This window comes from Symphodus melops (genome assembly GCF_947650265.1).
Source record: "Symphodus melops genome assembly, chromosome: 7".
Taxonomy (NCBI): domain Eukaryota; kingdom Metazoa; phylum Chordata; class Actinopteri; order Labriformes; family Labridae; genus Symphodus; species Symphodus melops.
In genome coordinates, this window is record NC_136697.1 from 5,131,220 (window position 1) to 5,142,867 (window position 11,648).

Consider the following 11,648-nt stretch of genomic DNA (forward strand, 5'->3'; position numbering starts at 1 on the left):
TGTTTGTGTACTAAATTAATATTCGAAGTACATATTTTAAAAGCCACACTAATTGGTTGAACAAAAAGTATGTTGGAAGAAATGGTAGGTTATGTACATTTATGCTATATAAGTTTAAGTCCAATGCTAATGCTAACTGCACAGGTTCAACCTGTAATTATGTTTACTCTTAGTCACATAGGGGGCTGCTAAATCTTGCTTGGGGGATTATTGTATAGAGAGGGGAGGGGGGACAGCGGGTGTGTATTGTAACTAATGTCTTGTGTGTTGTCTGTCTGTATACTGCTACTGAATGCCTTGAATTTCCCTCGGGATCAATAAAGTATCATCCATCCATCCATCCATCCATCTAGGTGTCCTATCTTTAAATAAAATAAAAGGAGTATCTGTGGTACTTCTAGTAAACACAGGAAGACTTTCCTTGCAAACCAACAGGCGGTGCCAAGGCCCAGCGAAGGGCAATCTGTGTCTCTTACTTAAAGACAACAACAAAGTGTTGGGTTATTAACACAAAGGTTTTTGAAGTAACAGAAGCCGTTTAGCTGTCGACGTCCTTGTTTGAGCACAGTTGCGTTCACACAGTGCGTTGAACTGTGAAATGTTAGGATGGCTTAGGCACTGAAATGATAAAAATCCAAGTGTTAATTAAATTAGACACTTTTAAACGTCTTATCACTCTCACAACACGACGCATTCTTGACTTGTTTACACAACAGACATTTTATTTGTATGTTCTTTCAAAGTCAGAAGTCTAATATATATTTTTGGGGCTCTGGTACACTGTGCACGGAGGCTATAATCCTGCAAACAGCAGCTCCTTTCCATACCCTTCCCCACTGTTGGCTATATTTTGAAGACCCAATTTAACATTTTATATGCAACAATAAAATAACAAGCCAGTATTTGAGAACATTTACACTAAAATATTCATGTCAAAAAGGCCCCTTTCTCTCAAATGACAGTTTCCTTTATAATTTCTTTTCGTATCAAAGTCTTTGTTAATCAAAACAAGCAGGGAATAGCCAGTGATGTGTTTGGCTGTTACATCAGGCTGAGTCGGTGACGTCAGTGAACAGTTGCTCATTGGCAAAATGGTGATAACGAACTTAAAAAAGGACATTCAAAATTTTTTGACATAAACTGCTTTGAAAAAAAAAATAACCCATTGAACTCTCTTTACTGAAAATAAAACAGGATGCCTTTGTTGGTCATCAGAAGTAAATATTATATGTATAAAAACACTAAGAAGGACTTATTGATTGTTTGGAAGAGGGATACAAGCCAGTTTAATTTTGAACACAGCTCCACTATCATTAGCCTAGCTCTGTACTTTCATATTGAATAGGATTCTTTATATTCTTTAAATAGTCCATAATGTTTGTATTTAATACGTTTCTAATACACCTCTGTGATAAAAGCATTAAAGGCAAGACTTACAGGGTAGTAAATGTCCCCACATTTGGTCTCATATTGGTACACAACCAGGACAGATAAGGTTTACCACCTTGTCAACACAACTATATAAATGTTTCTCATAGACGCTCTGAGCTATGTGCAATTAAAAATGATGTAAATAGCTTTTTTACTACCATGCTTTATTTGAAATAAAAATTGAATTGAAATGGACTTGATTTTGTATAGACATTTCAGGAATCCAGCACATTTCAATTCAATTCAAAAAACTTTATTTGTCCCCAGGGGCCAATTCAAGGGCACACAGAGCAGCAAATAACAACAGTGCAACTAATTTAATGTTTCCATAGTGATTGTTGTCATGGTTAACATTATTAAACAAGAAAAAAATAAAATACAGCTGAACATTCTATCCTTTGATGACAACAAATAAATAAATAAAAAAATTAAAATCTCAGGAATCCAAGCACATCAAAGCACATTCTATCCTTTGATGACATCACATTCTAGCATCTACATACTCAACAATGATGTCATAATACACGCTTATCTATAGCTGGAAACACAGGCACAAGAACAGAGCACACACAACAGAAGAACAAGGCAAGAAGGCGCGTCCCTTTTGTTTCAGAGATTTGAAAATGTCCGACGTCCATTTTCCGATTAGGAGAGCTACCTCTCTACAGGAGGTTAAACCTGCCCATAGGCAGGTTATGCCATGCTTGAAACAGCAGACTGCTACAATCACAGGTGCTTCACAGCTGACTTGTAGAAGCGACAATATGTCAAGAAGCCTTGTAGGTGAAATTCTCTGCAAACACCCACTTAAAGGAACAAAAAAAGATAGAATAAATAACATGCACAAGCATATCCAGAACCCTGCAGCAGACAAACAAGTGCAGTCAGTAATGGTACTTATCTCTGCGCTTGAGCTTGAGAAGCTAAAAAAAAAAGGGCCGAAGAAGACCGTAAAGCTCATGAAGCACAATCAAACTTTAGCGGCAGAGGTGGAACGTCTCAAAGAAGAGCTCCAAAAGCTCGAAGAGAAACATGACGAAGCACAGCTGATGAGAGACATAGAGGTGGGAGACTTGGAGCGTCGGCTGTCAGGGACGAGTGATTTCGAATATAAGCGTTATAAAAAGGTCCAGGAGTTGGAGGAAGATTTAAAGACCCAAAGGAATAGTTACCTTCAACTGGAACAGCAAGTGAAGAATCAAAAGAAAAAAATTGGCAAATTGAGGGGGTCACTGTCCCGAACAAAGTCACAGATGAAGAATCAGCAGCTGCTGTGGGAGGAGGAGAGGTCCAACCTCCTCCAGTCCCTCAGCAGTGCCAAAGAAACGGTGCAGAACAGAGACCCAGCTATAGGAGCAAATCAAGGTGATGTACACCACATTCAAAAGCAAGACGACCATATCTTAGAAGCCAAATCAGCACAGGCTGATCTCATTGATGGCAAGCCGATTTTATTGATCACAAAAAAGCAGACCAAACAGCAAAAGGCGGTCAATAAGACTGTGGAAGCTCCGTTGGTGAAGGAAAAGCAAACCCCTGCCGAGGCTTGTGATAAGACAACGGCTCAGTCCGAGCCCATAATGACTTTTGTTTCTGAGCTTGAGCCTGAGCAGCTCGGAGACAAAAGAGCTGAGGAGATCAAAAGGCACAAGAAGCACAATAAGGCTTCAGCGACAGAGGTGAAACACCTCAAAGAAAAACGCAAAAGTAACGGTGAGCAGCATGAGGAAGAGAAGAAGACGAGGAACATAAAGGTCACAGACTTGGAGCCTCAGCTGTTGGAGAAGAAAGCTTTTAAATCTGAGTCTCCAACAAAGGTTCAGATGTTGGAACAAGATGGAGGTTACCAGAGTCAACCTGAACTGCGAGTGCAGCTAAGGCAGCAAAAAGAAGACAATGACCAACTGAAGGCATCACTGTCCAGCACAATGGCAGAGATGGAGAATCAGCAGCTGGAGTGGGAAGAGGAGAGGTCTGTCTTCCTCTATTCCATCAAAAGTCTCCATCAAACTATCCAGAGGAAAAACGAAACTCTGGACAAGAGGAGAAACAAGCTTGGTAAGCTGAAGGAGAAGATCTCCCAGCTGGAGGATAAACCAAAAAAGGATAGACCAAAAAAGGATAGACCAAAAAAGAAATCTCTGTGGACAAGAGTCATCGACTTTAAAGACATGATCTTTAGCTATATAGGATACTCTAAAAACTAACCCAAGGTATTAGTCTGACTATTTTTGGGCACTTATAAGCTTCTGCTTCGGCCCACTCCTTTTGAGCAGAATTACAACTGCTCAAATAAAATAAACAATAATAATAAAATAACAATATATATAACGAATAGAAAAAAAAAAAAAAAAAAAATCCTCATCGGCCCCAAATCCACCAACAACTTCTCCCTCACCATCGACGGCTCTACTGTGCTCCCTTCTCCCCACATCTGTAACCTCGGTGTCGTCTTCCACCCAACCCTCTCAGCTGTCAGGGACGAGAGACTTCGAATATAAGCTTTTTAAAATGTTCCAGGAGTTGGAGGAAGATTTAAAGAACCAAAGGGATAGTTACCTTCAACTGGAAGAGCAAGTGAAAAATCAAAAGAAAAATGTTTGTGTACTAAATTAATATTCGAAGTACATATTTTAAAAGCCACACTAATTGGTTGAACAAAAAGTATGTTGGAAGAAATGGTAGGTTATGTACATTTATGCTATATAAGTTTAAGTCCAATGCTAATGCTAACTGCACAGGTTCAACCTGTAATTATGTTTACTCTTAGTCACATAGGGGGCTGCTAAATCTTGCTTGGGGGATTATTGTATAGAGAGGGGAGGGGGGACAGCGGGTGTGTATTGTAACTAATGTCTTGTGTGTTGTCTGTCTGTATACTGCTACTGAATGCCTTGAATTTCCCTCGGGATCAATAAAGTATCATAAATCAAAAGAAAAATGTTTGTATACTAAATTAATATTGGAAGTACATATTTTAAAAGCCACACTAATTGGTTGAACAAAAAGTATGTTGGAAGAAATATTAGGTTATGTACATTTATGCTATATAAGTTTAAGTCCAATGCTAATGCTAACTGCACAGGTACTATAGCCACTATTGTTTTCCAAATCTTTATTATTAGTGTGAATGCTCAAGCATTCACACTATTGTTATCCAGTTCTTTATTATTAGTGTGAATGCTTCAAAGCATTCACACTATTGTTATCCAAATCTTTATACTTATTCTTCCACTTCCGTGCGTTTTTTGGCCCTCTTCTGCTCTTCAACCGTTTCTGCTACTTTCACCGTTCAACTATCATACTGTTCAGCTTTTTCTGCTCATTATGGCTATATCTTTTCACGTTTTTACTACTTTTACTTTTTAAGTTATTTCACTTTTTCCAGAAAATTCTGCCCCATTGAAATGAATGGGAAACGTTTCAACTTTTCAACCTTCTTCTCAGCCTTATAACTTTTGCTCTGTTCAACGTAGAGACTTCATTTTTGCTTTAAACCGTTCACACGTTCTTCTGCTACATTTACATTGTTTTGCTATCTTTTATACTTTTTAAACTATACCTCCAAATGTTTGGTGATGTTTTTTACAGTTTTCTCCCTTTTTGAATGGGTGTCTATGTGGTGGAATGTTCAGAGCTAGAGTGCGTGACATCATCGCATCATCACAATTTTCACACCACATGACTAAATTTACCCTCAAAACGTAGGAAAACTTGTCCTCTCGCTCACATTAAAATTTCAGGACAAACGGAGCTACGGTTTGGACACAGTGAGCTTCAAAGCGGCAGGTGGTCCAAAGAAAAATTGACTAAGTTTTTACATCGCTGTAGTTCCAACATTTCTTGGATGCCAGACATAAAAATTACATCAACGCGTTCAGCTATCTCTCCTCTTGCTCATAAAATCATCATTCAGCCGCGAACTCTTCATTTTACCCCTTAAAATGAGCACTGAATAGGGAGATGTTCCCCCATTTTCTCAGTCGAAGCTGCCAGCTGAATGCAGTTGCTCTTGATTGCACTTACACACACAAACACCCTCCCCTCCACACACGCACACACATGCATTGAACTTTATACTGTAAATGCTTTTCTTCATGATTGGCGGCTGTGGCTCAGTTGGTAGAGTCAATCGGAAGGTTGAGGGTTCGATCCCCAGCTCCTGCGAGTGACATGTCTGATGTGTCCTGTTCTTGTACAGATACTTTCAATTTCTTCTACTTCCTTTTACTACTGTTTTTCTTCTTCCACTTTTCTTCTGCTATTTCCTCTTCTTCTTGTTCTTCTGCTTTTACTTCTTTTTCTGCTTCCACTTCTTTTACTACATTTTCTTCTATCACTATTTCTTGTACAGATACTTTCACTTTCTTCTACTTCCTTTTCTCCTTTTACTACTGTTTTTCTTCTTTCACTTTTCTTCTGCTATTTCCTCTTCTTCCACTTTTCTTCTGCTATTTCCTCTTCTTCTACTTGTTCCACTTTTTCTTCATCTTCTGCTAATTTTCCTCTTTTTCTGCTGATTTTTCTTCATTCAGCAGTGTTTCCGCAACATTTCAGCAGGAAGCATTCACACGCATTTTCCACAGGGAAATGCACATTTTCTAGTTATTATATCCTCAAAACGGGCCGCGCTACTCCTCCCACAGCGTTTGCGCCACACACACAAGAAAGGTATCAAAACGACCGGCTCGGCCCCAAAAAGTGTGCTATTACTTTGTGGAAACCTCGGACACACGGTGTGGACACAAATCGAGTTTAAACGACAAAAAATGGACCCATTGAAAATGAATGGCAAAATTTGAAATCCTAGAGTGTAACTGCCAAAAAGTTCAGTTTTGGAGATATATTTGTAAATCGCCATCCTGAAGTCATTGTTGCTCACATATATAAACAAAATACATCAAAATAAAGCTCTGAGTGTCCTCTCACTCATAAAGCAAAGTAAAAACATAAAATGTTTCAGTCTCCCAGGAGAGGAATTTGTTTGACAGTCACGCACCACATACACACACATTGGGCTCTCACTCTAACGGACCTCCAGAATTTCACAATTTTCACTCATGTTTTAAAATTGCCACTGTGGTCAGTCTGAATGTTACATACAAATAAAATATATCAAAACGTGCGCCTATTTGTTCTGTCGCTCACAGTCCAAACGGATTGGTGATATCATGTTCAGTTTTCAAGATATTTGAGGTTTTGCGAGCAGTGGTAAGACATTTCAAATACATTGATGGAATGTTCTGGCAGATCAGAGCTGAATGTCAACCAATCAGTGAGCAGGTATTCAGAGTTAGTGTTTAGAGTGGGACAGAGTTCTGTCTCAGCTGTTAGATGGCACCATTCTTACTGCTGTCCCACACATGCACGCACACACAGACACTCACGCACACACGGCAACCACCCTCACAATTTCTGCAGGAATTGTCTAATTTATCATGTTCTTGTAGAGTAATTGACAGAAGTCACAGCTGGGCAACAGCTTCTGGAGACCTGCCCTCTCACAGACCTAGTTCTGGGACTATATTCAGAAGCTGATCCCTCAGACAGAAACCCAATCAGAATAAACCAAATCATTCATAAACAAAAATAAAACCATTGAACACATTGGATAGAAACAAAGCAAATTACAACTTTATCTGGCCCTAAAGAGAGATTAAAGTTGCAAAAAAAAATTAAAAATTTTTAAGCTCTGGTCCCTCCACTACTTTTTTCTCCTGGGGGAGAATCCCACCCTTGCTGAGGACTGATTGTGGCACGGAGCACTAGGCTGCAATTGTGTGTGCCCTACGCCAGAACATCCAGCTACATGAATGGCTCATCCTCAACTAACCAGCGTATTGAGTCCTGGTGGTCCATTTTAAGAAAAGGAAGGTAAGTGGCCTTCATACAGTACTTATGCCTACCTTTTGATTTGTCTTTTTTTATGATAATCATATATGTATACACAATATTAATTTCTATAGGTCTCAGTTCTGGATGGAGTTATCTGCAGACCTCCGAGATGCTGGACACGTCAACAGGTGCCATGAGCATCAGTGCCTTCTGAGATTTTGCTTTGGTGATTTTGTTCAGAGGATACACCCTTCCAGAACAGCGTCATGTCTCGGGGGAGTGCCGGTAAAACATTAGTGAAAAATGTCCTTGTTGTTTTTACTTCTGCTAATTAAATACTGTGGGCCTGATTTACTAAACGTTTGTGTGTCTTAAAACGTGTGCAAACTTGATACCACCAGCAAAAAATGTGTTCTGATGTACTAACAGGGTGCAGTGAGGATTGCGTCTTTCATATGAGCAAAACAACACGTATTGTCCATTTAGTATGTTTGCCTTAATGAATATGCAAATGTGATATTTCTGCTACAGAGTGAAAAATACTGGGAGGAGAGGATGCAAAGAAGTTACGTTAGTACACGCCACGTGATTTACCAAGCCAGGCAAAAATTGAGGTGATTGTGACGGTTTCTATATTTAACACCTTTGAAAGGAACGTGCTAATCCAAGAGCCCCAGTGTTACCCATAACAGTTTAAAATTAAATTTTAATTTTGCTTCAACAAGAGAAACACCATGACTAATTAATGTCAATGAACATTTGCAGCCTCTGCATTCGAAAGAATTTCAACATTATGTTCCCATTTCCCTCTTTTCGCCAACACTACATTTAAACTAGGCATTTCCTTTTTCTCAGGTGCACGTCTCTCCAGTGCGCTCCTTTTGCAAAGACCTGCGTGAAGTTGGCCCCCCATCCCACGCAAAACCTCGGGGTCATAGTCGCATTTGTTTGTGCTTCGTTTGTGCTGGTTTGTGCTGTAAAAAGTTTCGTTTGTGCTGTTTCTGTTTTTGAGTTATTAACGATTATTATATAGGTCATCCTGAGGTCACTCAGCCCCCCATCTTCTCCAAATTGACCCGGAATTGTCGCGTTTGTTTGTGCTTCGTTTGTGCTGGTTTGTGCTGTAAAAAGTTTCGTTTGTGCTATTATGAATTTATAGAAATAGCGCATTTTAATTTCACGCGATGACGTCACTCAGCCCCCCATCTGCTCCGAATCGACCCAGAATGGTCGCGTTTGTTTGTGCTTCGTTTGTGCTGGATTGTGCTGTAAATATTTTCCTTTGTGCTGTTTTGGTTTTATAGATATTTGAAGTCTTATTGTCGGGCGATGACGTCACCCCTCCCTCCGGGGATTCCCCGGAAATGGTCTCGTGCGCATATTACCTGTATGTTCGGTTAAAGCCCGAAGGCTTTTCTCGTGCTGCCGTATTTATCTTTTAATTCCACGTGGTCTTGTAACTTTTCCATACTTCAACATCCTGCGCCGCCGATGAAAGGAGAACTCAAGGTAAATATGTCACGCAACAGTTTTTCACTATAGAAAAAAGTGTAACGATGCTGTTTTCACTGTTATTTTTTTATATTAATTTCTGCTGCTGTGGCTTTACAGCAGTTAATAGCAATTTTGCAAGTTCACATTGCAAACTTCTGCACACAACTTGATATTGCATGGGTATTTACTCGGCCTAATTAATATCTCCAAATCATCTTAATGATTACTGAAAAGACATTTATTACACCACCACCTAAAGTTCATGCCACACCAGCTGCCATAAATTACTAGCATTGGTAATGACCAACATGTTTTTTGTGTTTCTCCAATGGTGACAAGTCCAAAGCTCTTTAACTGAAATTATATTTTAAGTAGTAGTAGTAGTAATTATATTTTATTTAAATGTCAAAATATAATTTGGCCTAACAATGTTATTCAGGTTGTATATAGATGTGCATGCATTTGACGCTGTTGACTGCATGAAGAAAAAGACTCCTGTTTCGAACAATGGCTTTATGTGCAAAATAGAGCATGACGTAATGGTAACAATGGAACATTTGAAGAGTAATATAGAACATATCCATCTGTTAACTATAAAAAACAACAACAACAACCAGTGATCACTCTTTTGTATATAACACAGCATGCGAGCAGATCTTGGTGTTCTCTGATGCTGCTTTCACTACACTTCCCAGGTCATCATACATCTCCCAGACAGATGCAGCCCTCTTGCAATATGCCACATAATGTCCAAGAGCATCCTGGGTCAAGCCTCCCTGGAAAGCAATGACTGCCCTCAAAATAAGCATCTTCCCTTGGAGCACCAGCCTGGAGGGAAATTCAGATAATGCAACTTCGCTCTGTGAGGCATTTGTCTGTGATGGAGTTCTGAAAGAATGGCTGCCAAGATCAGTGTCAATCCACACAAGTTCTGCTAGACTGTAGCTGTGGGTCACCTTCCCTGAACACAGAACCTTTCCTGTCCTGCAGTCTTGCTTTTTTAATTCAGGAGGACACTGAGATGGGCTTTGGATTGGCCTTAGGCACGGAGAGTCAGGAAGGTTGAGTCCTTGTTCCACAGCCACCTCAAGATGAGACATGCCACACGTCTGCAGAACAGCAATGTGGGTAGACACAAGTGGAACTTCCCTAGTGACTTGCTTGCTTAGATCACAGTACTGTGAGGAACATTGTTTTGTGAAACAAACACTTGAAAGAGTCCTCATGGTTCTCTCAATTACAGCAGAGATGTGGCAATGTGCATCGATTTGGAGGGCACCAGATTTCAGGTGGACAGCTTTGAACATTCCCCTCAGCAGTTCTGCCCTCTGTGAGTATACCTGCTGGGTTACACCCTTTGTGACAATGGTTTTAATCAGCTCGAGGAACTTTTTGTCATGTTCCTGGCGAATTACAATGTTTTCAAAAGAACAGCTGTCACAAAAAGAGCAACATGAACTCTGAAGAACTGCATCAAATGCACAAGTGTTAAGCACTGACACTCTTGATTTGCCAAGTTTAACAGGCTGTTGTTTGTTTCCGTTTTTTAACAGCTGCACTTTGACTTTTTTCCGGTCCACAGATGGGTCTGTGTGCAGCCATTCAGGACAAGGAGCAAGATAGGAACTCATCTTCCTTTTTTTGGGTGGAACTGCTAGGCCTCTCCAGTTTTCAACAGCATCCTCATCTGTTTGAACAATGTTTGCAGCAGCAGCAGCAGCAGACTCCTCACAAGCATGAACATCCTTTTTTCTTTCATCTTTTACACTGTTGGCAGTAGTGGAGACAGGGTCAGGTCCTGTGACAGTAATTAAATCAACTGCATTCTCCTCTGTTTTTTGTTTTGCACAACAAATCCGCATGTTTCCTTCGATGAAGGAAAGATGACGAGCCACGAATCGATCCACCCGAATAGGCAGGTTTTCATGCTTGAAAAGTCCATGTTTAATGTTTTTGAATGCTGCTTCAACAGCAGCTGAGCTTGCAGTGATGCTGGTGCTTCGGAAAAGAGGGACCATTATTCCCGTCCAGAGTGGTAAGTAACTTCCGAGTCTTATTATGTGGGGAATAATCTCAGGGAGGAAGTGGATGTTATCTCTGTCTCCATCAGCCTTGGCAAGTGACCTGCTCTCCTCACATATTTCAGTTACCCACTGTCGGGCGGTTGTCTGGATATGACCAAATGCATCCACTGGTTCCTGTCCCTCAACTGTTTCATCTGGAATGATGACAACCTCCTCTGCAATTTGAGCTTTCAGGTATTTCTTGCACCTTTCTGATGGGAGAGGAGCCCCTGAACTGTCATTGCCCTCTGCTTCGCTGAGTGCCACAGTAGTGATGGCATGTATGAGGTTTTTTACATGTTCAACAGATTGTGACTTGACAAGCTGTGCTATTGATCTCACAAAGAAATCTTTAACACGATGTGTTTTCTTTTTCAGGCAGTCCCACTGGCAGATCATCTTAATGCAGTGTGCCACATCAACCCTGACAAAACAAGGGGGCAGTTTTGCAGATGGGTTCCCAAGCAATGCATTAAAGCATTCATTGATGTAGGCCTTGAGATCAGGGTGAGGGGTAAAAGCCTTGACCAGAGCTCCAAGAATGGCCAGAGAAAAATCACAACTCACAACTTCTTTTGGAACAGGTGCACCTGCGCGAATCCATTCTGTCAGCCACTGTGTGATAGCGTTCACATCATGTTTCTCTGACAACATTTGCATCACTGGGACACTAGAGCTGTTATGCCCTGTGAGAACACCCTGATATAAAAAGATATGACCGGAGGAGCCAGTTGCATCAAAACACACTGTGTCATGAGATTTTTTTAATAAGGTCTTGTACACATGCATTTGTGTTTGACTCCAGTAGTGACAGAAAAACTTGTC

General features: G+C 40.4%; 1 long non-coding RNA gene across 5 annotated transcripts; it reads left to right on the top strand.

Annotated features, from left to right (window-relative positions):
• Window positions 1-8,218: 8,218 nt before the first annotated feature.
• Window positions 8,219-11,377, top strand: LOC306826475. 5 transcript variants are annotated; one of them, XR_013779413.1, is made up of 5 exons: window positions 9,768-9,884; window positions 10,004-10,090; window positions 10,314-10,795; window positions 10,907-11,018; window positions 11,202-11,377. It is a non-coding gene; the product is annotated as an uncharacterized lncRNA (long non-coding RNA). The 5 variants fall into 5 exon arrangements; XR_013779412.1 differs by having other exon boundaries at window positions 10,907-11,377; XR_013779414.1 differs by having other exon boundaries at window positions 10,343-10,795; window positions 10,907-11,377.
• The last annotated feature ends 271 nt before the right edge of the window (window positions 11,378-11,648 follow it).